We start from the raw sequence: 24,970 nt of genomic DNA, 5'->3' as shown, positions 1-24,970 counted from the left end.
TGATGTTTCAATGCATATTATGCATAGCGATCAGATAAGGACAGTGAACATATCCATCATTTCAAACATTTATCACTTCTTTGTGTTGGGAACATTCAGTATTCTCCTTATAGCTATTTAAAACTATACATTCTTGTAATTTTCTTAGAATGGAAATCTACCCAGACCGTTTTAGCAAAAGAAACTGTCTGGCTTTTTACTTCTTTTCTAGAAAGCAACATAATTTTGATCAGCTAACTTCCCATTCTTCCAAGAAGTTCTCTAGGGCTTATTCCAGTACATGGTCCTCTCTCTTCTCTCTTCTCTCTGAAAGCATGTAGGAGTCATGTTCAGCTCACAAACTGTGGCTGGCTTTACACACACACACACACACACACACACACGCGCGCGCACACACAATGTGATATATACATCTATGGCTTGGAGCCCTGCATTTTGTATAGATGTAATATTTTTGTGGTGCCTACTTTCTTAAGAGGGTCCACAAAGTCTGTTCAATATAAGTGGATCCAAAAGATTGCATCTGTAGTGTGATGAAAGCCCTTGTCTTTTCACAGCAGCATTTAGCAGCAGACATAGCCTTTTCAGTTCTGCCCTGATAGAGAATGATCTTCTCCCTAACCTACTCTAAATGACTTACTGTGATGATCAGCCTCCTTTCTAGTTGTTTAATGTCCTTGCTTATTCCATTCATTCCCTTTTTTATTATTCTTCAGTCAAATTGGCTTTCCCGCCTCAAATATGTCAAACTAGTTTCTTTCTCAACCCTTGGTCCTTGCTCTTCCCTCTGCCTACAATACTCTCATCTAGGTCTTCAGTTGACCAGTTCCTTCTTCTCATTCGGTGTCAGCTTAAGTGCCATCCCCTCAGAAGACCTTCCCTGATTACCAATCCTTTATAACAAGTCATTCTCTAGTTTTAAAATTTATCTTATCTATTTATTCTCTTGTTTATGGAATATTTACCACCACTATAATGCAAGCACCATGAATGGAGGGCTCTTGTCTGTTTTATCCATTTTTAGGTCTCCAGCACCTAGCACAGTGCCTGACACATAGTGGGCAGATGTGTCAGTTTGAGTCTTCTGAGAAGCAGATGCCCAGATGGGATGAGACATACAAGAAACTTACTAGGAGAAACACCTGTGAAGGATAAAGGGGATGGTGCCAGGAGAGCTTCAGAGTATGCCAGGAGAGCTTCAGACTGTGTCACAGGTCTTAAATCTGTGAAAGAAGACAGAAAAGGAAGGAGGTTTAATTAAGAAGAACCTCAGACCACAGTATAGTTCTAAGAAAATCTTGGTCAGGCTGAAAAGGACAGCCCACTCAAAGGTTGCGCATTAGAAAAGCTTCATGTTGGACAGGAATGGCCTGGTTCCAGGCCCCCTACCATGCTCAGATAGTAGCTGAGAGTTAGCCTGAGAAGGCTGGGTGCATAGTGGATCCAAAGGGGCAGCTTCTGGGGCTGTAGTCACAAGGCTCCCCATGTAGATTAACTTGAAGAGGTACCTGAATGGTGAACCCAAGGCCTCCACAGCAGTTCCTCGACATTTGTTAAAAGAAAAAATTAGTGGATAAATCCATGATAAATCTCTGAACTCCATGGTAGAGGAACCCACATGGCCTAACTAGACAAATTCTTTATTGAACTCTTCAACTGGTCTCATGAATGGACCTGCAAGCTGGCTCTTCCTGGCCGTCACTTCTATGGAGGAGCCAGGTACTGGTGGTATTGTAAGTGATATCATTTGGATATTTGTTCTCTCTGAATCTCATGTTGAAACATAATCCCCAGTGTTGAAGGTGAGATTTGGTAGGTATTTTGATCATGGGGGCAGATCAATCATGCATGTCTTAATGCTATGCCCTTGGTGATGAGTGAGTTCTTGTTCTGAGGTGATGCAAGATGTGTTTGTTTAAAAGTATGTGGCACCTCCCCCACTCTCTCTTGCTCCTGCTCTTGCCATGTGATGCGTTGGCTACCCCTTCACTTTCCACTGTGATTGTAAGTTTCCTGAGGCCCTCACCAGAAGCAGATGCTGGCACTATGCTTCCGGTACAGTCTGAAGAACCATGAGCCAATTAAACCTCTTTTGTTTTTAAATTACTCAGTTTCAGGTATTCCTTTATAGCCACACAAACAGACTAACACAGTAGGTCAGGACCACTTCTGTGCTTGATACCTCACAGTGAAGACCTTAATTGACCCATAAATTAGCTTTATTACTATTATTGTTTATTATTATATCATTGTTTTCTCTAACCAGAGGATAACCCAGGAAGACTTACAAATGCTTTATCCTTTTCCTGTTTTTCCCTACACTTCTTAGCACAGTGTAGTTCTATAGTAAAGATCCCAACTTCAAAGGTCTACCAAAGCCAGGCATTTTATGGAGACAAGTGAAGCAGGCCTGGTGAAGAATGCTAGGGATAAGAACTAGAGTTGGCTTGCCCCATCTAGATGGGGCAACTGCTCTCTAGCTGCAAGTAGATGATTGCCAGGTGGGAATGCAGACTCCATGTGACCAATGCCAGAAATCTGGATTTTTTGCATGAAATATCCCGATTTTTCAATGTTGGGAACTAATTAAGTATGTTTTAAACACTCTGCAAGCCAACTTTAGTGTGGCCAAACACAACATGCCTGTGGGATGATTTGGCCATCAGTTTATGGTCTCCATTCTAGACCAGTTGATGGACAACACTCTAGATCTTTAAAACTCAATTTTGCTAAAAGTTTTGTAGCAGTTATTCTTGGAAGTCCTCTCAGAACAGCTGATGACTAACCATTTATGTCATTCCCCAGTATCCTGGACCCAGAGAGCGTGGAAGAGAATAGACCATAAATGTCTGAGTCAGAAAGCCCATGGGACTCCATGAAATAAAAGGTGACAGGCATCTCTTTACCAGTGTGTGAGTGGGTCTGCCAGTGAGGACAAGGCTGAAGACAAACAGATGGATCTTACTGCCTGCCCAGAGGGAGTACAAAGTGACTTCAGGGAGTGAGGACTAAATTCCAAGGCAGAGTTCACTTTCAGCAAATATTAGGCCCTACATCTGGAAAACCCAGATGCATTATTTGTTTATTTACTTATTTTTGGTAGTAAGCCACATAATTAGAAATCCTAAGAGGTAAAGGTAAGAATAATGGAAAAACTCACTAATGATTCAAAATTATGAAAGACTTAAAACAGTAACAACAATAATAATTTTTAAAAGTCCCTCCCAATAACAAACTTGTTTTGTTTTGTTTTTGAGATAGGGTCTTGTTCTGTGTCCCAGGCTGGAGTGCAGTGGCACCATCATGGCTCACTGCAGCCTCGACCCCCTGGGCTCAAGGAATCCTCCCACCTCAGCCTTCCAAGTAGCCACGAGTTTCACAATGTTACCCAGGCTGGTCCTGAACTCCTGAGCTCAAGCAATATGCCCTCCTCGGCCTCCCAAAGTGCTGGGATTACAGGAGTGAGCAACTGTGCCCAGCCCTCAAATAACTATTATAAACAATTTTATTATTGCATGCATATAGCATATGTGCCAAATTATATATTTGATTCCTTTTGAGCATGTTGATGAGAATGTTGGTGCTTAACATAATGAATAATTTCTAATATTTAATTAGGACCCACATCCTGATTCAGACTCCAGGTTTGTAGTATCAATGGTGACTCACTGCTTGGATTTTCAGAAGCATAAAAATCACAATCCATTTTAACAGACCCAGGGGAATCTAAACATTTTCCAGAATTTGACACATAGTAGGAATATCAGTTACTGGATTCATGGACTTATCAACAAAGCTGTTGGTGGAAGCTGCATTGCTTTTAGGTCTACAGGAGGCTCTTAAATAGTGCTACTTTTTCAAAGTAAATCCTTGTTCATTTTTGAACTTGTGATTCCAATCCAACAGAGACTATAATTTGCTTCTGGAATTGATGAAAATTCTGTTTTCATCAATACTTCTATAATCCTTGAATATTTTTATTACATGATGGTTGCCTTCTTCAAAAGGTATCTATCCAGTTTGAACACAGACAGCTGCACTTCTGAAATTATCGGTGATGTTCTGCACTTTGCTTTTCTCTTGAAATTTTGAATTCAGTGTCACAACCATAAGAAAGCATCGTCATGTGAACAAAAAGCACTCCAACAATGTGGGTTTCTCAATCCTTCATCCCCAAAGTTCTTGATCTGAGGAGGCAGCTCAGTGAATCTCATGAGGTTTCCCCATCTGAGGGCTTAAAAATAAACAGCATCTGCCTACACTGATTTAAGTGCTTCAAAATATCTAATAAACTGATGATGGCTGTGGGGGCTGGCTTGAAGAACAGTCACTTCGTTGGAATCATTTTCTGCATTGTATCATACGTGGACCTCCCCAGAGAGGTCACAGTCCCAACTTTTGCAGGAAGAGGCAATGAGAGCCTCCATGCAACCTGTGCTGCTGACTGCAGTCACCTGTCAAAACCACCTTGTCCTCTTTCATATCAAAGGTGTCCCATTGGCAAGTGAACTCATCTTCTCCATGTTTTGACCAAACTTCTCAAATTCCTCATTGGCATGAGTTAGGACTTCCCAGCTCAGGTATGCCAGGTAATTTCACATGTATATGTACAGGATTGTGTAAGAATTGATGCTTATGCTCTTGAAAAGCGTCTACAGCTCCCTATATACAGTACAGTCCAGAAGACTGTCCTACAACCTAAACTTCTAGGCTGTCTCTATCTTTTCATTAATTCAACAAATATTTGGTGAAAACATACTATGCCAAAATGCCTAAATTTACATCTTACTTGTTGAGCTTTTAATTGTCAACTCCAGTCTTTTTTCTAGAAACAGTACAAAAAGGACAGAGGGATTTATTTTCAAATGGTGTTGGCAGAAATCGATGTAGCAATTAGCCTCTCTAGAAGAATCCCCTGCTATTTCATCAGTTTATTAACTTCTGTGCACTGGAATTGAGAGAGCTGCCAAGTGCAGCATTCTTTTTGGAAAAAAAAAATAGTAAATCCTAGTTTAAAATCCTCTACATAATCATATTCTGCTTCACTTGGCAAACTCTTAACTCCTATGATTGAGACATCAACTGTGCGTTTTTCAACTCTCCAGTAGTAAATCGTGTACATTTCTAAATTCTTCTTGAAATATTATATTTACTATATATGTTCTACCATGGGTAATATTTTTATAATCCTTTATCAAAATGCTTTGTGACCTGCCTGCATTTAGCTATCTGCAAACTATCTTTTACTTAGTCCACATCTGCTTACTGCTAAACAGCTTGCCTTGGCTGTAACTTTGTGTTAAACATGACAAGTTATTATTGCATTTGCTATTTGCTGCCATTTGCAATTGTCATCTTTTAAGACATGCTGTCTCCCTAGACCACTTTTGATCATTTGCATGACATGAAAAGAAATGACTGCAAATAAAAATTGCTCAAATGCTATGCCTGGTTGTGGTTTTAAGTGAAACATCTGGGCTCATTCAAATCACCCTTCCTTTTGATGTGACTTTCTTTGCCATGACTCACAAAGGCAGGAGGTTTGTCAGGTGGCTTTTCCCAGGAGTTACTGGGAAAAAACGGAATTCTTCCTCCAGAGACTATGTTTCTGGGCTCTTCAAAGCTTTCAGGAAGAAACAGGGGCACTTCATGTTATTCTCTTCAACCTGTTCTGGGCTACTGATAGCTTTGACAAGAAAAGTCTCTGGAACTTCTTTTGACAAGGGAGCCCAGAGGATGGTCACCCAGGGGCCGAGGTGGAGTGGATAGAAATGTGGAAGCCTGGGGAAGACCTGGTTGCCATCTTTAAAACTGTTCGAGGGAAACAGGCTCAGTTGGATTGGCTGCGGAGTGTGGAATAGAGGGTATCAGAATGGAGGGGGAGAATTCGCTTCAGCAAAGTTGGTGGACAGTCCCTACTTCAGGTCTCAGCTCAAAGATCACTTCCTTGGAGCGACTTTCTCTGCCACCCAAACTCAAGTAGCTCTCCCTCCCTTGATTTGCTTAATCATGTTACTCTGTTATTTCCTCAAAACAGTTCTGAGACAACGAGATTTCTTGTTTATTTATTTTTATTGTTCTCCCCAATGGAAAGTAAGCTCCATGGTGACAGGGACTCTGTCTGCTTTGTTCACCCACTCATCTCCAGGTCAGGGCTGGCTACACAATTTGTGGGACCCAGTACAAAACAAAAATAGAGGGTGCCTTGTTCAAAAAAAGAAGGAGAAAAAGTGCTGCTAAAGGCACTAAAGTGTGATATTTTCCTTTCTTGAATGGTCTCTCTCTCAACTTGCCATTGTGTTTCTTTATTTGCCATTTAATGACATTCTAAGTTAAAAAATGGAAATATAAAATTATTAGCATGGTTTACTGTTTATCTTTACAGTGTGTAATGTCAGTGTTAAATGCAAATATAACAGCATTTAACTCTTACACAAAAATCCTTAAAATTTCTCTGCAACCTCTGTTGCTTTTTGACTTTTTAATAATAGCCATTCTGACTGGTGTGAGATGGTATCTCACTGTGGTTTTGATTTGTATTTCTCTAATGATTAGTGATGATGAGCATTTTTTTCATATATTTGTTGGCCACATGTATTTCTTCTTTTGCGAAGTTTCTGTTTATGCCCTTTGCCCATTTTTAAAATTGGGTCCTGGAGAAGAGGGAACACTTACACACTGCTGGTGGGAATCTAAATTACTTCAGCCACTGTGGAAAGCAGTGTGGAGATTCCTCAAATCATTTAAAAACTAACATTTGACCCAGCAATCCAACTACTGGGCATATACCCAAAGGAAAATAGATTGTTCTACCAAAATGACACATGCACTCATATGCTCATTGCAACAATATTCACAATAGCAAAGACATGAAATCAACCTAGATGCCCATCAGTGGTGGACTGGATAAAGAAAATGTGGTTCATGTTCACCATGGAATGCTACGCAGCCATAAGAAAGGCATGAAATTATGTCCTTTACAGCAACATGGATGCATCTGGAGGCCATTATCCTAAGTGAACTACTGCAGAAACAGAAAACCAATACTGCATGTTCTCTCTTTTAAGTGGGAGCTAAACATATCTATCAGGTACTATGCTGTCTGCCTGGGTGATGGGATCATTCGTACACCAAGCCTCAGTGACATTCAATTTATCCATGTAACAAACCTGCACATGCACTCCCTGAATCTCAAAAAAGTTGAGAGAAAAAAACAAAATAAAACAAAACAATTACCAAAATTACACAATTAATATTTGTAGCTCAAAAATGCATAAATATTTCACTCTTACTAGAACAGTGGAAATGCTACATGAAACTCAACAGTTTTTAATTCACAGCTTGATACATTCTACCAACACTCTTTACCTTCAGCTTACTGATGGGTAAGAAAAACTTGAAAGGAAAAGAAACTGTTGTCTTAACATTTCCTCTCTTTCTAGCATTTCAGCATTAAAGTAGTTGGCTGATACAGGGAAACAACATGAATAAGAAAGAATGCAATAGGGTTCCTTGATTCTTGTTCTCTTTCAAACAAAAAGCATGGCCTCTAGGATGTCAGCACCTGCCTCCTCCCCACCTTTCTCAGTGGTAGCCCTAATACAATTGCCTTATACTTGCTTTTAGTCTCACTGAATGCTTGAATATTGTGGGCCACCAAATTCTGTGCTCATGGGGTGTCATCACAAATGCTATATGTGAATGGGAAGGCACTGTGGACATTTCCTCTGCTCATGTGCATGCTCCCTCATCTCATTAGACTTTCTTACAAAACACGAGTTCTATGAAATTATTCAGAATTGCAAGATAGTGGTAGCGGTGCATTAAACCAAATGTGGGACCATTTGACTGTGCAAGTCTGTGCCCATGAAGCCAGCCTTGATCCATTTTCCACCACAATGTAGTTGATAAAGAGCACACCGAGCACAGAGGATGCGCACATGCATTCTTGCTGAATGATGAATGACTGAACAATTCAGAACTGTTGACCAATGAACTGAACTGCAGCCATAGGTGACCTCATGGCCCAGAAAGAGGAAGACAAAGACAAAGGTAGAGAGGGTGACTCCAGCTTCAGTTTCCAATACTGTTCCTGTTCCTCAGCCTACCTGTATCTCCTAGCCTTGAGTTCGATGAAATATTATTATTCCCTACAACATATCTCCCCTGATTTGTCTGTGTAGGTTTTTATAGTATCTTGACAAAGAAATTTATTTTGTGCCATGGCCCATCCATGACCCTCTCCAGACATACCCAGCTATATGATCTTCTGAACGTGTCATGATTTTCACACTGGCATCCCTTTGACCAACAGAGCCATTGTTCTCTCAATGAGTATGCCCCCTTCTTTTCTTTTCTTCTCTTTTCTTTTTTCTCCTCCCTCCTTCCCTTCCTTCCTTCCTTCCTTCCTTCCTTCCTTCCTTCCTTCCTTCCTTCCCTCCCTCCCTCCCTCCCTCCCTCCCTTCCTTCCTTCCTTCCTTCCTTCCTTCCTCCCTCCCTCCCTCCCTCCCTCCCTCCCTCTCTCTTCTTCTCCTTCATGATGGAGTTTTGCTCTCGTCACCCAGGTTGGAGAGCAATGGTGCGATCTTGGCTCACTGCAACCTCAGCCTCCTGGGTTCAATCTCTTCTCCTGCCTCAGCCTCCCGAGTAGCTGGGATTACAGGCACCCATGACCAGTTTCTCTTTTCTAATAGGCCAACTCCTCTCCTTTCTTCAAGATCAGCTTTCCTGTGATATCTTCTTCAGTTCTCACTTGAGATAGTCACTCAGATGTCATTGTATTGAGGTAGATGCTGACATTTGTGTCCCTGAGATCTCCTTGGGGTTGGGGTAAAGTAGTATTCTCTTTTGTGTTTCTCTTGCCCAGAACCTCAGTTAGTGCTTGATACTTAAGATTCTCACTGTTGCATGAGACTTCATTGTTGATTTACCAAATTACCATATATGGCTACGCCTGGGGGACATTATGCTAGGACTATCTTCAGAATACCTCAGTTGCAAGTTGTTTACCACTTCCCAGTCCTTATTTCTTGTGTTCAAAGACGATTTTTCATTGAAACCTCTTCTAGCTGATTATAGGAATTATTTAAGTTAGTGGTAGTAGAAAGAAGTGTGGACAATAAAAAGAAGCATATTGAAATGGGCTTAGATTAAAGCCGTCCAAAAGACTATCTGTGCTCAGCTGTGCCTAGAGTACTTTTGGAACAATCTATTTATGAAATGATAGACCACAGATCAATGACGATGACACCCACATTCATTCTTGAAAAATATGACTCAGTTGTACGTCGTGCACATACACAGGAGCAGGAATAGATCACAGATCACTGATTGTGACACCCACATTCATTCTTGAAAAGTATGACTCAGCCGTAAGTAGCGCACATACACAGGAGCAGGAATCTGAGGGGAAGAAATATCTATCCAGTGCAGATGCCATTCACAGAGATCCCCAGACAGTCTCCTAAGCAGCCTGAATTGTTCTTCTTGTCTGGTCTGCATCCCACTGGGAAACAGTCCAAGATGTTAAATATTTTCACTGAATATGGTGGTCTACCTCCTTTGGCATGAGGTTTTGGAGGGGTCTCTTCCAGTGGGACATAGTTTATCATTTATTTCTCATCTGTACTGAGAATTATAGAATGAATCCTGCTTTCATTCAGGTTACAGATTTGTTAAAATAATTATCTGAAATATAGCAGATATTGTCATGATTTTGCCAAAACAAAACAAAAACAAAAAAAGTGTTATAAGATAGAAATGCTTAATGAATAAATAACACATTTTTCAGGACTTGTTTTCTCATTGTTATCAAGAGTTGGCCATGAGGAATAGGATATTAGGTCATATGCAGACTAGGAAGTGGAAAAGGCCAAAAGATAAAAATTCTACAGGAGACAGAGAAAGCCCTGACATGTCTATCTTTTTTGCTTGCTTCACACATGAAATGACTCCCTGCTGAATGGAAAGACAGACAGGTGGGACTGGCTTTCATTCAAATGATGGGTGGAAGTGCCGCTGCCGTGTCTGAAGGTTTAAAAAGTTCTAATGTTCAGATGAAGAGAGAAGATAGAATAACATTCTCCTTCCCTCATATGCAATGCAGTGGGAAAATCAGTCCCACTCTTTTATTTATGTGGTCAAAATGTAAGTATAAAAATTATTACCCATGTTGTGAGTCAATCTAATTGCTGGATCATCTTTCATTAGCTCTGGACGTTTAGCTCTCTGTGATATGACTGTGTCTCTCTGACCAAATAAGTCTGTGTCAAATAATGGTTAAAATTTCCACTGATCCCCAAAAGTCTGAGCACCAGCTGGATACAGATGATTGCCAACACCAGCAGTCATGTGGAACTCACTAATTAGGTATATGCATCCTGGGCATACAGACATGCCATGTCAAAGGGGTGGCTGTACCTACCTCACGATGCCTTCGGAACATGCAATAACTTCATTGCTTTACAAAAAAAAAAAGGAAAAGAAAAGACTTGGCTGAAAGCAAGATTGCTTTTCGGAAGGGAAACTCTTTTCCCAGGGTGCACTGTGCAGACAAAACTTACTGCATCCCTTCTGAAAATGTGTCTGGAGCAGTCTTCCAAGATGATTAATAGAGCAAGTATTTCTCACAAGGGTTTGACCTTTGAAAGCACAGACAGACAAAAGGCGTAAATGGTCAGAGAGGGATGGAGAGCATCAGGCTCACGAGACACCCGTGCCCACACATTTGCCTCTCATCAGGGCCTGGAACACACCATGCTGTCCCTTGGAGAAAGCCCTTTAGGACCATGATACCTTTGAAAGGTTTTTGTGTCATTGTAAACATCTTTACCTTGAAGATTTTCTTTCAAATGATGGAACTGCCAGTTGGTGCATCGTAGGTGCAGAGACTACAAAAAAAAAAAAAAAAAAATTAGATGATTCCCACACCAAGTGTTCAGCTCAGAGTCATGGGCCACACATTTAGACACAAGTTCTTTATTTTTTTTAAGTTCCGGGGCACATGTGCAGGATGTACAACCTTGTTACATAGGTAAATGTGTGCCAGCCATAGTGGTTTCCTGCACCTATCAACCCATCACCTAGGTATTAAGCCAGGCATGAATTAGTTATTTTTCCTGATGCTCTCTCCCCACAACCACTCCCCATTTACAGGCCTCTGTGTGTTGTTCCCCTCCCTATGCCCATGTGGTCTCACTGTAGAAACAAATTCTTGAATGCAATGTGTGTGTTTCACTGAAGAGGGGAGGAAAGGAAGGTAGATATTTTGGGAAAAGAAAACCAATATTTTTAAGGACCTAATGCTAAATATTTATAGCAACTCTGTAAAACAAATGTTTATGTTCCCATTTGACAGACAGATGAACTAGAACTTGAAGAACTTGTTAAGGTCATACAGGTCAAAAGTGGTGGCAATGTGGGTATTTAGTTCCATTTAGGCCTAATTCTAAACCTCATTCTTGTTTCACTATCCCAAGCTATCTAAAGCTGATGGGGGGAGGGTTAAGTGGACAGGTCTTGGCAAAAAGTCATCTGCCTAAAAATAAAGCACATTTCTGAGTTCTCTGACATGGCATGCTGAGGGCCCTTGCTGAGTTGGTAAGTTTAAGCAATGATGAATTTTATTGTACCAAATGGGGAAATGCTTTTTAAATATCCTACTTCTGTTCTTATCCCTTGACTTTGCAGTAATTTTCATTCATTTATACTTGACTGACTCATTGACTTAAAAATGTTATTGAGTCACTACTGTATGCCAGGTACTGTGCGAGGCAATTGGTGTGCAGTGGTCATCTTAGCCTGAGTTTCCCCTAAAACTGAGCCTGAGGTTAAGGCTTGCATGCAGATGGTTTATTTGGGAAGTAAACTTGGAGAGAAGAAGTGAGGGGCCAGGGAGAGTGAAACAGGAAGGGAGAAGCCAATACAAGGATACATTACAGAGGTGGCCACCAGTCTGGGTGGCTGGTGCTCAGTCCTGCTGGTACCTTTCAAAAGGTGCATAAAAGGGATTGGAGGAAGAAGCATTTATTCATTGGCTCCTGGCCTGCTTTTATTGGAAGTTACCCCACACAGCATTAACATTTGCACAATTCTGGGTTGCACATGTATGAATGTCAAGCAGGCACCTGCAGGCACCCCACCCAGGGAAGTCAGGGAAGCTGCTGGGGAGGAAGCAGAGGTACGTGGTGCAAGCTTCAGGTGTTCTCTTTCAATGCAGAGCAGTATGAAGCTTCCTGGAAGTCCTTGCCAGGGCCACAAGCTGAGGCTGAGTGGATATGAGGTAGTGAACAAGATGTCCGATGTAGTGAGCTAAATGGATACAGTCCTTATTCTCAATGAAAAGCCTACAGTTTAGTAAGAGAGATGCTTATTAAATACATTAACCAACTACATAATTACAAATTTTAAGAGGCATCATGAAGGAAAATGGCAGGTGCCAGGGGAGAGAATAACAGGCAAGCCTACCTTAAATTGGGATGACAAGAGTGCCTTCTCTGGGGGAATGACATTTAGGCTGACACCTGCAGAATGAGCAAGAGATGGTTGGGACAAAGTGGTAGGGAAGGACATCATAGAGAGAACAATCTGTGCAAAAACTGGAGACAGAGTAGGTCTTGGTGAGCTGTAGAAACAGAAAGACCCCAACACGACTCAGCAGAGAGAAGTTGGGAAGAGAGGAATGAGACATGCCTAGAGAAGTAGGCGGTTGAGTTCTGGATTTTAAAGCCAGTAGAGGTATTTTAAAATATTTGAAAACCCTCTTTGGTTTTTACAAAAAAAAAAAAAAAGTTGTACTCTGCAGTAGGGAAAGCAGAGAAGCTTTTCCAAAGTAGTTGCAGTAGTCTAGGGAAGGAATGTTGGTGGCTTGGACTAGTGACTGGTGACACTTGTGACAGTGGAGATGACAAAAACTGGGCAGATTAAAGAGCTATTTTCCCCTCAAGAAAATGTGGTGACAGATCAGATATGAGGACAAGGATGATGGGGGAATTATGTGTTGAGTATTTACTCACCCACTCAACAAATATGTATGAAGTGCTTACTATAAGGAGGACAGTCTGCTACACAGAGGAATCCCAAGATTGATAAGACTCCAGTTTGGCCTTTGAGTGACTCACAGTTCAGTAAGGAAGATGAAGATGTAGACAGACAATTCCAGTAGAGTTGCTATGATAGCTGCACATTCCAGATCTCATTAAAAACTAGCACAATCAACGTTACGCCCACCAACGCAGATGATCATAAATGCATTCTGCTTGTGTGGCTCTAGAAGACCACTTACCAGTTGCCCAGAATAGTTCAGGAAATTAATTCAGAATGGAATCAATTCTCTGTGGGTTATTTTATCTTCACTCATTAATAATGAGCCTCTCAGCCATAGAATTATGAAGTTTGGTCCAGGGCATTTGATCTTGGGAACGGGAGGGCTAAATGGATCATAGTTATCCAGGAATAATAAAGCAGAGTTAGTCCCCATGAGGAAGTGTCCCTGGCATAATATCTTTGTAATTTCTCTTCTGTCTTCTTTAAAGCCCCTGAAGTCATGATATGCCACTAACAGTGCCATCTTCCCAGCTGGTATTCATAGAGTTATTAGCCAATCTTTCTAGGTTGCATTATGAAGATGATCTTTACAAGGTCAAAGGACTTTCCCCAAACTCTACTGGGTTTGAGTCCCTAAGTCATAACTATTTCCTGGAAGATACCTCAACCTGCTACAGAATTTGCATTTTAACTCGATAAGATATCATCTAGCACCAAAACCGTTACATGCATGCCATTTTTTCAGCCACTATGGGCTAAAATGCAGAAATAGTTTTCCCCAGAGGAAAAAGGAACAGATTGTTCACCACCATTAAGAATGGGGAAAGGCTGGGCATGGTGGCTCACACCTGTAATCCCAGCACTATGGGAGACTGAGGCAGGTGGATCACCTGAGGTCAGGAATTTGAGACCAGCCTGGCCAACATGGCGAAACCCAGTGTCTACTAAAAATACAAAAATTAGCTGGGTGTAGTGATGCGTGCCTGTAATCCCAGTTACTCGGGAGGCTGAGGTAGAAGAATCACTTGAACCCAGGAGGTGGAGGTTGCAATGAGGCAAGATCACACCATTGCACTGCATCCTCAAAAAAAAGAAAAAAAAAAAAAAAAAAGAATGGTCACTGCATGGTGTTCCAATAGCTGAGAGCCTAACATTGTGCATTGTTTCTCATTCTGGTTGGTAAGCCAAGGGAAAACTGTGTATTAACTTCTCTTTCTGAGACAAATAGCATTTTAGTGAATCAGGGATGATGGTAGCAACACTAAGTAAACTATGCCTGTAATTCTAAGTGTTGACTCTCCTTCTAAGTTATTATGTTATTTACTTCCATTCAGTATCCTAAAATTAAGCTATATTCACTTGATATCTATCAGATTGAATGATAATCTTAATGACAGTCCCAAGGTTTGAAAATGCAAAGATAAATGGTTTTTTCATGATTTCTGGAATTAATTTTTCTTCTGTGTTCTAACAAAACAATTTTGTTGGTTTTCAGTCCACTGTTCACAAATGTATTTAGTACATTTATCTAAAGATATCACATGAGAAGCAAGGCTTGACTCACACTGTTCAACTGGTGCTGATGCTTAGTGAGGACCAATTTTAAGAAAAAGAAAGAAAAGCAGTAGAGAGGGGATGAAGATGTAGGCTTTCCCCCCATCGATCTTGCCTGGGGCCCCATCCCGTGCAATTGACTCCTATATATAGCCCTGATGTGGTCTAGATATGTTCAATCTAGAGCTTTCCATCATCCAGGGGCAGAAATTGGTTGAGAAATGAGAAACTGGGCAGATTAAAGAGCTATTTTTCCCTCAAGAAAATGGGGTGGCAGATCAGATATGTGGACAAGGATGATGGGGGAATTACATCTTGACTATTTACTCACCCCCTCAACAAATACGTATGAAGTGTTTACTATGAGGAGGACAGTCTGCTACACAGAAGAATGTGACCCTTGTGAGGTTAATCAGATATTATCTCCATGGGTCTTGCTGGGACCTTTAAGAAAAGTATTTTCTCTGTTCCTGTGTTAGTTTGCTAAGGATAATGGCCTTCAGCTCCATCCATGTTCCTGCAAAGGACATGATCTCATTCTTTTTTATGGCTGCATAGTATTCCATGGTGTATATTACCACATTTTCTATATTCAGTCTATCCTTGATGGGTATTTAGGTTGATTCCATGTCTTTACTATTGTGAATAGTGCTGCAGTGAACATACATATGCATGCGTCTGTCTTTACAGTAAAATGATTTACATTCCTTTGGGTATATACCAAGTAATGGGATTGATGGGTTGAATGGTACTTCTGTCTTCAGGTCTTTGAGGAACTGCATGCTTGCTCTTATAAGTGCAAGCTAAATGATGAGAACACATAGACAAATAGAGGGGAACAACACACACTGGGTTCTTTTGGAGGGTGAAGGGTGAGAGGAGGAAGAGGATCACAAAAAATCACTGATGTGTACTATGTACAAGTCTTAATACCTGGGTGATTAAATAATCTGCACAACAAATGTCCACGACACCAGTTTACCTGTGTAACGAACCTGCACTTTCACCCCGAACTTAAAATAAAAGTTAAATAAAAAAGAGATAGAGTGGGAAAAAAAGTACTTTTATCTTTCTTGTTGATCTCAATCTGTGAGGAAGGTTGGCTTAGATACGTCAGTGCTCTCTTGCTGAGAGAGATGAGAGATTTGAGACCTGAAGTCGATAGCGGAAACTCTGGAAACAGTAGATGTCAGCTGAGGAGTCCTGACAACCGTATGGTGTTCTTTGTTCATTGCATTTCAGTAAGAATGCACTGTTAGTTCAAACTGGTAATGAAGACAGTACCTTCCACATGGAGGAAGAATCATACTCAGTTGTTTGTGTCTCTTGCAACTGAGGAGTTCTAGCAACTATATGGTGTTCTTTGTTCACTGCATTTCAGCAAGAATGCAGGGTACTCTCGATGCTATGGGAAAGACTTCTTATGTTATGAAACCTTTGTAGCCACAAAAAAATCATGTTTTTGGCATATGCTTAATGACATGGGAAAATGCTCATGACAAAAAGCTAACTGTTTATAGCGCAAGATCTAGTTTTTTTGTGCATGTGAGATATATATTTACATAATTCAATAAAAAGTAGACTAGAAAGAAATATACCAGAATTTTGGAAGTGGTTATCTATGTAGGTAGGATTAAAATTTTTAGTTTTAATTTTCTTCTTTATACTTTTGTTTCCCAGATTTTCCATACTACACATAAACCGTGTGTATAATCTTGAATAAACAGTATATTATTAAAGTATGAAAATTCATACTTATGAGTTAATTAAAGATAGCTTCTGTTAGCCACAGTGCACCTCCAAACATATCAAAGGTTGTGTTTCAAAACACCTGAACAATTGAGTATTTAACTTCCAAATGCAATCCCTTTGGTGTTTGTGTATCTCATTACGGTGGATCCTTACCTACTGGATCTAGCCCTGTTGCACATTTAGTTCAAACTGGTAATGAAAACGGTATCTTCCACACGGAGCAAGAGTCCAGTTATTACTACAGATATTAAGATAAGGGGCAAGTTCATGAACCCTGTATTGATAGGGCAGTTGTGTCATCTGGAGGACATTTCTTCTCAATTTCATCTGACAAAAAGGCTAGATGTCAAATTCTTAAACAAACAATACCAACTTCCTGTGGGGGAAGAGCAAGTCAAATAGGAGATACTTGTTCTTGGCATAAAAGTCTATATTTAAGAATTAACTTATCACATTTCACAGCTCACTGTAAACTAAGAGGGGTAGGGAAGAAAGGGTCAAAGGCTGCTCTAATTACTCTCATTTTAGCAAGCAGAATGAAATGAAGTTTCCTGGGGTAATTAATCAAGTCGTGATGAAAAGTGAACACACACTGGCCACTTTTTTTGGGTCAGGGATTTGATGGAAATTGCCACTGCCTCATGAAGGACACTGACATTAGTCTGGCAGAAGGTTCTCACTTAGGAAAGAATGTATAGTAATCAAGGTCCAACATTCAAAATAAAGGCTTAAGGAAAACAGCAGCAATTATCTGGCATTGCTCTTGCTGAGTTTTGGCTTCAATTCTTGCTGGTAACAGGAGGCTTGCGAGTTTCTACGGTGTGTTGGGTGGAAACGGTCTATGCCTGGTGATTTTCACAAACAGATGAATATACTCCTATTTCCAAGCATGCGATTCAGCCACTTGGACTCCAGCAATAACTGCCACCAGTTTCAAAGGAACTGCTGTAATGCAGTCCTTACTATCTGAGCTCATATCTATTACGAAAATCAAGCAGCTTGTTTTTCCAGGTGCTACCATCTTGGAAATAAGGCACGAGGGGACCAAAAAATGTGTGTCAGAACCTAATGTGAAAGCCTCCAATTAGGCTTTTTTTTTTTTTTTAATCTAGTTATTGCAAGCTGTTTTGGCTAAAACCCGAAAGTACTTAAATGTCTTCCAACGGTGGATACATGCTGCTGTTATGATTGATATGTTATTTGAAAATATTCACAAAATGCCATCAAATTAAATGTATATTTTACATTGTAATCTACTTTGGTCTTTTTTATTCATTTGAGCGTCAAATTAGGCAATGCCTGTTGATTGTCAGTAAAATGAGTACAGTAGAATGACTAAATAGCAAAGAGTCCAACTGTCAGAGGATTTCTGAAACCAGACCAGGAAAAACACTAACATGGAAATTAAATGCCATTCAGGGACTTTGATTCTCTATGTGTCTCTTTATGGTGTTCCATGTTTCAGGCTAATCCTATTCTATCCCTTTCCTAAGCCCCCCAAATAACATGGAAAGCAAGGAACAACTGTCCTGCTGAACACTGTTATTCTGAATTTTATTTTTTAAACTTTTTGCCCAGTTAGTCATATGTCTGAAAATGCATAGAGTATCCTCTTAAGCAAGAGTGTGACTCAAACTCTCACTACATACTTGCGAAAGAACTTTGGCATGCCCCATCTCTGAGGAGGCTGGTGGGGTTGAGGCCGGACCAAATAGTGGCAGAATGCCTTCATGAACATGGAGGTCACTCCTTAGATCAAGGCTGGGTGGATCTGAAGGGTGGGGCAGCCCACTGGGCACCACGTAAAGTCAGAGGGGCTGGAATGTTGGGGAAAAATTGAACAGACACTGGAGGAGTCAATCTGTGGTTGCTGCCAAGTGTCTCCTCCTCTTCCTCTACTGTAAATTTGGAATCTGCCTTTATCTTTTTCACCACTGCCCCCACCCCAATCTTTACCGGAGTCTCTGTTTGTTCTCTGTTTGCAATCACATTTCATTCCATCTCCCACACTTTAAACCAGTGTCTTTATCACAAATTTGGCTACTTCCATCATACTATAAACCTTCCAGCTTGTATAGTACCCCTTATAATCCTACAATAATTTCCAATTGCTTTCCCAAATGTTTCATGAAGCTTCTCTGTAAGGCTTTCTCTTGTATTTTCAAACCTGGATACCTTACCTATTCTTTCCACAATACTCATCAAAATTATTAATCCCAAATAAACAGACCATCGCTAGGTTTGCTGTGAAATAATGGGATTGGATCCTTTGAAAAAGACTAAAAATTACTATAAGATGCAAAAGCACTGGAGTTGAGAGCACTGGGATCAAAAACCAATGTAATAGCTGTCATTATAGAATGATTGAAGATGAGCTAATAGATTCCTCTCAGTGGCTGTTCAAAATGGTATTTTTAAGAGTACCTTTAAAAATTTACTTTTCATGTTTAGTGGTTCATAAGAAATACATGATCATTGTAGAAAATTAGAAGACATAGATAAAAAGTTATCTATGACTCCATCAGGAGACTATTGATGTTTCTGACGTATGTCCTTCAAGACTTAATAGTAATATTTATTTATGTATATGTATATAATATACTTATACACACAAACACATGTGACAAGATATTCTGAGTAGGGCAGGGCTAAGATTCAGATACATTTGGTATATGCTATTTGGTGTCACCTTCTACCTATTTCCTGCTCTTCCCAAATACCTGTTTGTTCCACATGATCTACATGGAGCCTGAGGAGTCTTCTGGGAAAGGAATTCAAAACATGTCCAAATTTGAGGTTCTGACATATATAGTTATGTTTGGAAAACTTACTGTGTATGTTTGGAGTGATGTTCACTCCATAGAAGCCAGTATCAAAGAGGATCTATGAAGTCCCTGAGAAAGAATCCATCCTAAAAGTCAAGCTAACTGGGGCAAACTCAGAAACAGGGACCGAAGGAGAAAGTCATGATTCTGGATTCAGGGTGTAGTTATAATGTCAACCCCTGTCCATCCCACTCCCAATGCCCCAGCCTCCTAGGTTAGTGCACTCTGGAGAGGAAGTCACAGTGGGCAAAAGTGAAAGCTCAAAATCTAGGATTCCAAACAACCTTGCAGTAGTTCTTTACCTCAGCATAAAAAGAGAATTAAGGAGCTGGTAAAACTCAGGCATCCATGATACTTGTCCTGAATGGGAACTTCATAGACTGTTGACATGCTCTCCCTAACATACACATACAAATGCTGTGTCATACTCTATAACCTGCTTTTAAAAATGGAATATATTATGATTTTCTGTTGACACCAGTAAATATATTTCTGTAATAGCATTTGAAGTGGTTTCAGCATATAAATTTTCCCACAATTTATTTATAAACAGTGGGTCAGTGAGCATCCTTATAGCTAAATCTTTGGGTAAATGCTAAATCATTTAATTGGAATGAATTATTAGAAATAGGATTGTGAGTCACATGGTATGCATATATTTAAGGCCTCTGACATGTACCAAACACATATACCCTTTAGGGAGGCTGAACCAACTTACTCCTATCAGCACTGATTGAAAGTGACAGATATAATGTTATCCTTTTAATTCCTTTGACCTCTAGCTAACAGATAGAACAGCTCTTCCCTTTCTAAAACCACCACCCACTGCAGATAATATAGAAGTATTAAACCAAATGGATTTGTCTGAAATTTGCAGAACCCAGTCCCATCTTAGAGCAATATGGCAGGCACAGCCCCATGCTCAAATCGTTAATCTTGGCTGATCTCAGTCCTCTCACTCTGCAAGCACGTATCTAATCTGGCTACTCCTCAGTATATTTTGTTGAGTACTGCATTTTTCTCCTACTTAGTATCATGTTGTTGGAGTAATTTTCTTCCCTGATGTATTACTTTATATTTTTCCAGATCTTCTCTTCCTTGGTATTTCTATACTGCTTTACCAACCTCCCTGAGCATGCTGACTTACAGTGTAAATTCATTCACATCTTAGCCACTTTAAATTAATAAGCCAGATAAAAACCCATGAGGCACTACTATTATCAACTGTGCCTCAATATACTGCATCTGTTCTTTCCCTGCTCTCTGTTTCTTTTTGTGAGCTCATTTCTAGTTTCATCAATATTCTCTATTCTTGTGGTCCCTGTTCTATTTGACATTAGATATGCATTTTTAAGCTACCCAATTGTTTAAAAGGGAACTAAAGAAACAGAAAACGGGCTGAAGAATACACTATAAATGCAAACTTTTTTATTACTTGTCAGAGGTTGTAAAAAATGGTGGTTATATGAAAATAAAAAAATTAGCACTCATACACTAGTAGGTATAAATTAGTATAGTGTTTCTAGAAGGTAATTGGGAAGCAAATATCAAAAGCCTTAAAAAGCATTTTATGCATGCAATTGTATCTCTATGAATTTATATGGAGAAAATAACTGAACAAGTGCACAAATGTTAATTTAAAAGTGTGTTTATTGCAGTATTATTTATAAGTAGAAATGGAAACAAGTAGAAGCTATATAATAGACAATTGTTTAAGTAAAATAGGGTTCTATGTGCATATGGAAATATATGTAGCTATTAAAAATGATGACATGAGTTTGTGTTTACAGTAATGGAAGAACCTTGATGATATGTTAAATAAAAACAGCAGGTTGTAGAATAATTGGCATAGTATGATCCCATCTCAGTAATAAAGGCATTTGCATGTATGTAACCAGAGTAGAAAAGCTGGATCTCATCTCTGTTGGCATGCATGCTAAGCACGGGAGAAAAGGACACCAGAGAGAAGTGTTAGGGACACTTGTGCCCAGGGGAGGAAAAGGAGAAAGCAGGAGGGAAGACTGTGGCCAGCCTAGGTACAGTCTTGATCCCTATAGAGATGGGGGCATTCTCTCCAGTTTCAACCCAAAGTAGCACATGGCTCTGGAACCCTGAGCATGCTGAGAGTGGAGGTGCTGTGTTCAACCTAGGAGAGACTGCTCTGGGAGCAGCAAGAGAGAACATCTCCGACAGGAGACTGGCTTCCAAGAGCAGTGGCAGCAGGCAGCGTGTTACAGAAACATAAAAACCCTCTTAAGAAACTGGCGTATAGGCATTTCTCCCTAAAGCAAGTCACATGGCCATTGCAATGTCAGGAGAGGAAATACACTCTACCTCTTTAGCAGCACTGGGACACGTAGTCATATGGCAAAAGGCATGGATTTAGGAAAGGGTAAAGAATTGAGATCATTATTGCAATCCATCACACCTGCATTTTCTCATATTTTGGAAAATAATCCCATAACACTTATGTATTTATGCCCATTAAAATAGGTGATATGTTAGATTGTTACACTAATGGTTCCCAAAGAACCATGTTGCCCAGTGTTTGGGCCTGTATTGGTTTCCTTAGGCTGTTGTAACTAAGTACCACAAACTAGGTGGCTTCAAACAAAAATTTATTCTGTCTTAGTTCTGGAGATCAGAAGCCTGAAATCAAGGTGTTGGTAGGGCCTTGCTCCCTTTGAAGCCTCTAGGGGAAGGATCCTTCCTTGCTTCTTCCAGCTTCTGGTAGTTCCACGTGTTTCTTGGCTTTTGGCAGTATAAATCCTATCTCTGCCACCTTCACTTGGCTGTCTTCCTTCTGTGTCTGTGAGTCTTTCCCTGTTCTTATAAAGACACTTGTCATTCTGGTTTCAGGACCCATTTTACTCCAGTACAATGTCATCCTAACTTTATTATATCTGCAGATACCCTATTTCTACCCTATAGGGTCACATTCTGAGGTATTGGGGGTTAGGACTTCAACTTCTGTTTTTGAAGGACACGATTTAGCTCATAACAATGGCCTGTGTTGTTCCCTCCCTCATTGATTCTGGGTCACATGACTTGCTTTTGCCAACAAGACAGCAATAAATTTGACATAGCAAAGGCTGGGCTGGGCTGGGCTGGGCACAGTAGCTCATGCCTGTAATCTCAGCACTTTGGGAGGCCAAGATGGGTGGATAGCTTGAATTCAAGCATTTGAGACCACCCCAGGCAACATAGCAAAACCCTGTCTCTACCAAAAATACAAAAAAAAAAATAAGCTGGGTATGGTGACTTGCACCTATGGTCCCAGCTACTCAGGAGGCTAAGGTGGGAAGATCGCTTAAGCCTGGGAGGCAGAGGTTACAGTAAGCCAAAATCATGCCGCTGCACTCCTGCCTGGGTCACAGAGTGGAACCCCATGAAAGAAAGAAAGAAAAGAAAGAGAGAAAAAGCAAGCAAGCAAGCAAGCAAGAAAGAAAGAAAGAGAAAGAAAGAAAGTGAGAGAAAAAAAGAAAGAAAAGGAAGAAAGAAAGAAAAAGAGAGAGAAAGAAAGAAAGAAGAAAAAGAAAGAAAGGAAAGAAAGAAAGAAACTAAGAAAGAAGAAAGAAAGAAAGAAACTAAGAAAGAAGAAAGAAAGAAAGAAAAGGAAGGAAGGGAAGGAAAGGAAAGAGGAAGGGAGGAAGAAGGAAGGAAGGAAGGAAGGAAGGAAGGAAGGAAGGAAGGAAGGAAGGAAGGAAGGAAGGAAGGAAGGAAGGGAGGGTGGGTTGATGAGCACTTGAGCACTGAGGCTTGCCCTCTTGGAGTGCTGCCCCTGCTATATGGGGAAGCCTGGTGTAGCCTCTTTGAGGATGAAAGGACTACAGGCCAGCAAGGCCCAGCTATCTCACATGTCCTGGCTAAGCTCATTGCCCAGCAAAACCTCAGCTTGAGGGTGGGCTGGGCATTGAGGTGAAGCCATAGAACTGCCACAGAAGCAAGTCACAAAATTGTAAGAAATCATAAATTACCATTTCATAGAAGTCACTGAGTTTTGGAGTGGCAGTAATAGAAAACTGAAACAAATATTTGTTGGTTTTCCTAAAATCTAAGCCCCAAGCAGATTTGATGTTCCCCAGCCCACCAATTCTAAAACCATTGGTTTTATTGGAATTGAAAAGAACTTTAGGGATAATCCAGTCTGACTTCCTCACCTCACAGATAAGAAAATTGAGACTCAGGAGATTAAACCATGCCCCTCTTGAGGCAGGCATCAGTCTGCTGACTTTTGGTTTTGTGCTTCTTCGACATTACCGAGAGGTCACATACTCTAATATGAAACTAATATTCTAAGGGTAGGGCTGGCTCATGGTCACACAACTATTCAGTGTCAATATCAGGTCTAGAAATCAGATTTTCTAACTCCTCATCTAGAATTCTCTTCCTTTTCGGGGAGAGTGAGGAGTATACAGTGAGTGTCTTTTACTCACACATTTAGCTGAGTATTGTCCTGTGAAGTGTTATCTTTGTCCCAGAGTGGGGTTTAAGGGGAAAGGGATACCATTGCTTATCTTTCCTACCTCTGAAACCTCTTTCTCTTCCTTTTTTCCTCTCCCTTCCTAAATCCCCCAGCCCTGGAAATATGAGTAAGAATTCCTACCCCTCCCCATCAGCCACCACTTCATGCAGGATGGATTAATGAGGTTATGTCTCCAAAGAACTTTGAGTTCCTTGGAAGAAAGGCATCAACATGCAAAGTGGCGGTTGTTATTGCGATTACTTCACTGAGTAGGGTTTCACAGCTGTCCTGATGGAAAAGGGGCCAACAAAACAGAATGCCAGTTTCCCCCAGCAGAGGAGCAGCTGGAATGGATTATAAATGAGACCTGTGTGCCCGGTTCTCTTTTTCGTCAAAGTCCATCAGCCTCTCTCAATGCCCAGCTCTCCCCTTGACAGCCCAGCAGGGTCTCTGAGCCAGACAGGTGTGGGCAAAGGCACCATCTAAGCCCCACGTGCATAAGCCTGCTTGGCAGGGGCAGCAAAACCCTATATTCTGAACCAGAGCCAACCCATTACCAGTGCTCAGTAATGCAATGGATTTCTCCAGTGGTGATTCGGGGTAAGTAAAACATTCTCATTGCTCAAACTTCCCTCCACTTTATAGGGCAGGAGGGACGGAGGAGGGAGAGAAGAGGCTGTGCAGACTCAGACAAATGTCACATTGCCAGGACCAGAGCACCTCTACTCACGCTTCCTGCCTTATTTCTCTTTTCCTCTCTTTCTCCCTTTCTTTCTCCCTCCCTTCCTCCTTTCCTTCCTTCCTTTCTTCCTTCCTTCCTTCCTTCCTTCCTTCCTTCCTTCCTTCCTTCCTTCCTTCCTTCCTTCCTTCCTCCCTCCCTCCCTCCCTCCCTCCCTCCTTCTCTCCCTCTCTCCCTTCCTTCCTTGAAACATATATGTATTTAATATTATGTCAGGCATCACGTTAGGTCCTGGAGAAATAACAAAAACAAGATGCAGCCCTTGGCCTTTGTGGGCAGTAATGGTGGTATTGAGGCAGAAACAGACAAATGAATAGAAAATCACATCTATAACACATTCTAAAAGCCACATTGCTATGGCAAGACTATGTATACAGTGCCCCAGGGACACACAGAAGAGCCACTCACCCTGGTTTCAAAGGGGTCTTGAAAGGCTCCTAAAGAACCAATCGAGACTAGTCAGGTCAAGTGGATGGCAAAGAGAAGGCGTATTCCAAGCAGCCTCAGTTCCACTGGTTCTGAGATAGTATAAAATTTATCAATGTTTTGTGTATATAGAAAAGGATTATGAACATTATAATAGTATTACTT

The 24,970-nt window shown here is 40.7% G+C and overlaps 1 long non-coding RNA gene across 1 annotated transcript; it reads right to left on the bottom strand.

Annotated features, from left to right (window-relative positions):
* Positions 1–328: 328 nt before the first annotated feature.
* Positions 329–24,897, bottom strand: LOC107130657 (uncharacterized). Its single transcript, XR_010577413.1, has 3 exons — positions 24,788–24,897; positions 10,832–10,889; positions 329–1,223 (listed from the first exon to the last, which is right to left on the bottom strand). It is a non-coding gene; the product is annotated as an uncharacterized lncRNA (long non-coding RNA).
* Between the last annotated feature and the right edge of the window lie 73 nt (positions 24,898–24,970).

This window comes from Macaca fascicularis, chromosome 8 (genome assembly GCF_037993035.2).
Source record: "Macaca fascicularis isolate 582-1 chromosome 8, T2T-MFA8v1.1".
Lineage (NCBI taxonomy): Eukaryota > Metazoa > Chordata > Mammalia > Primates > Cercopithecidae > Macaca > Macaca fascicularis.
This window is presented reverse-complemented; position numbering and strand designations above follow the sequence as displayed.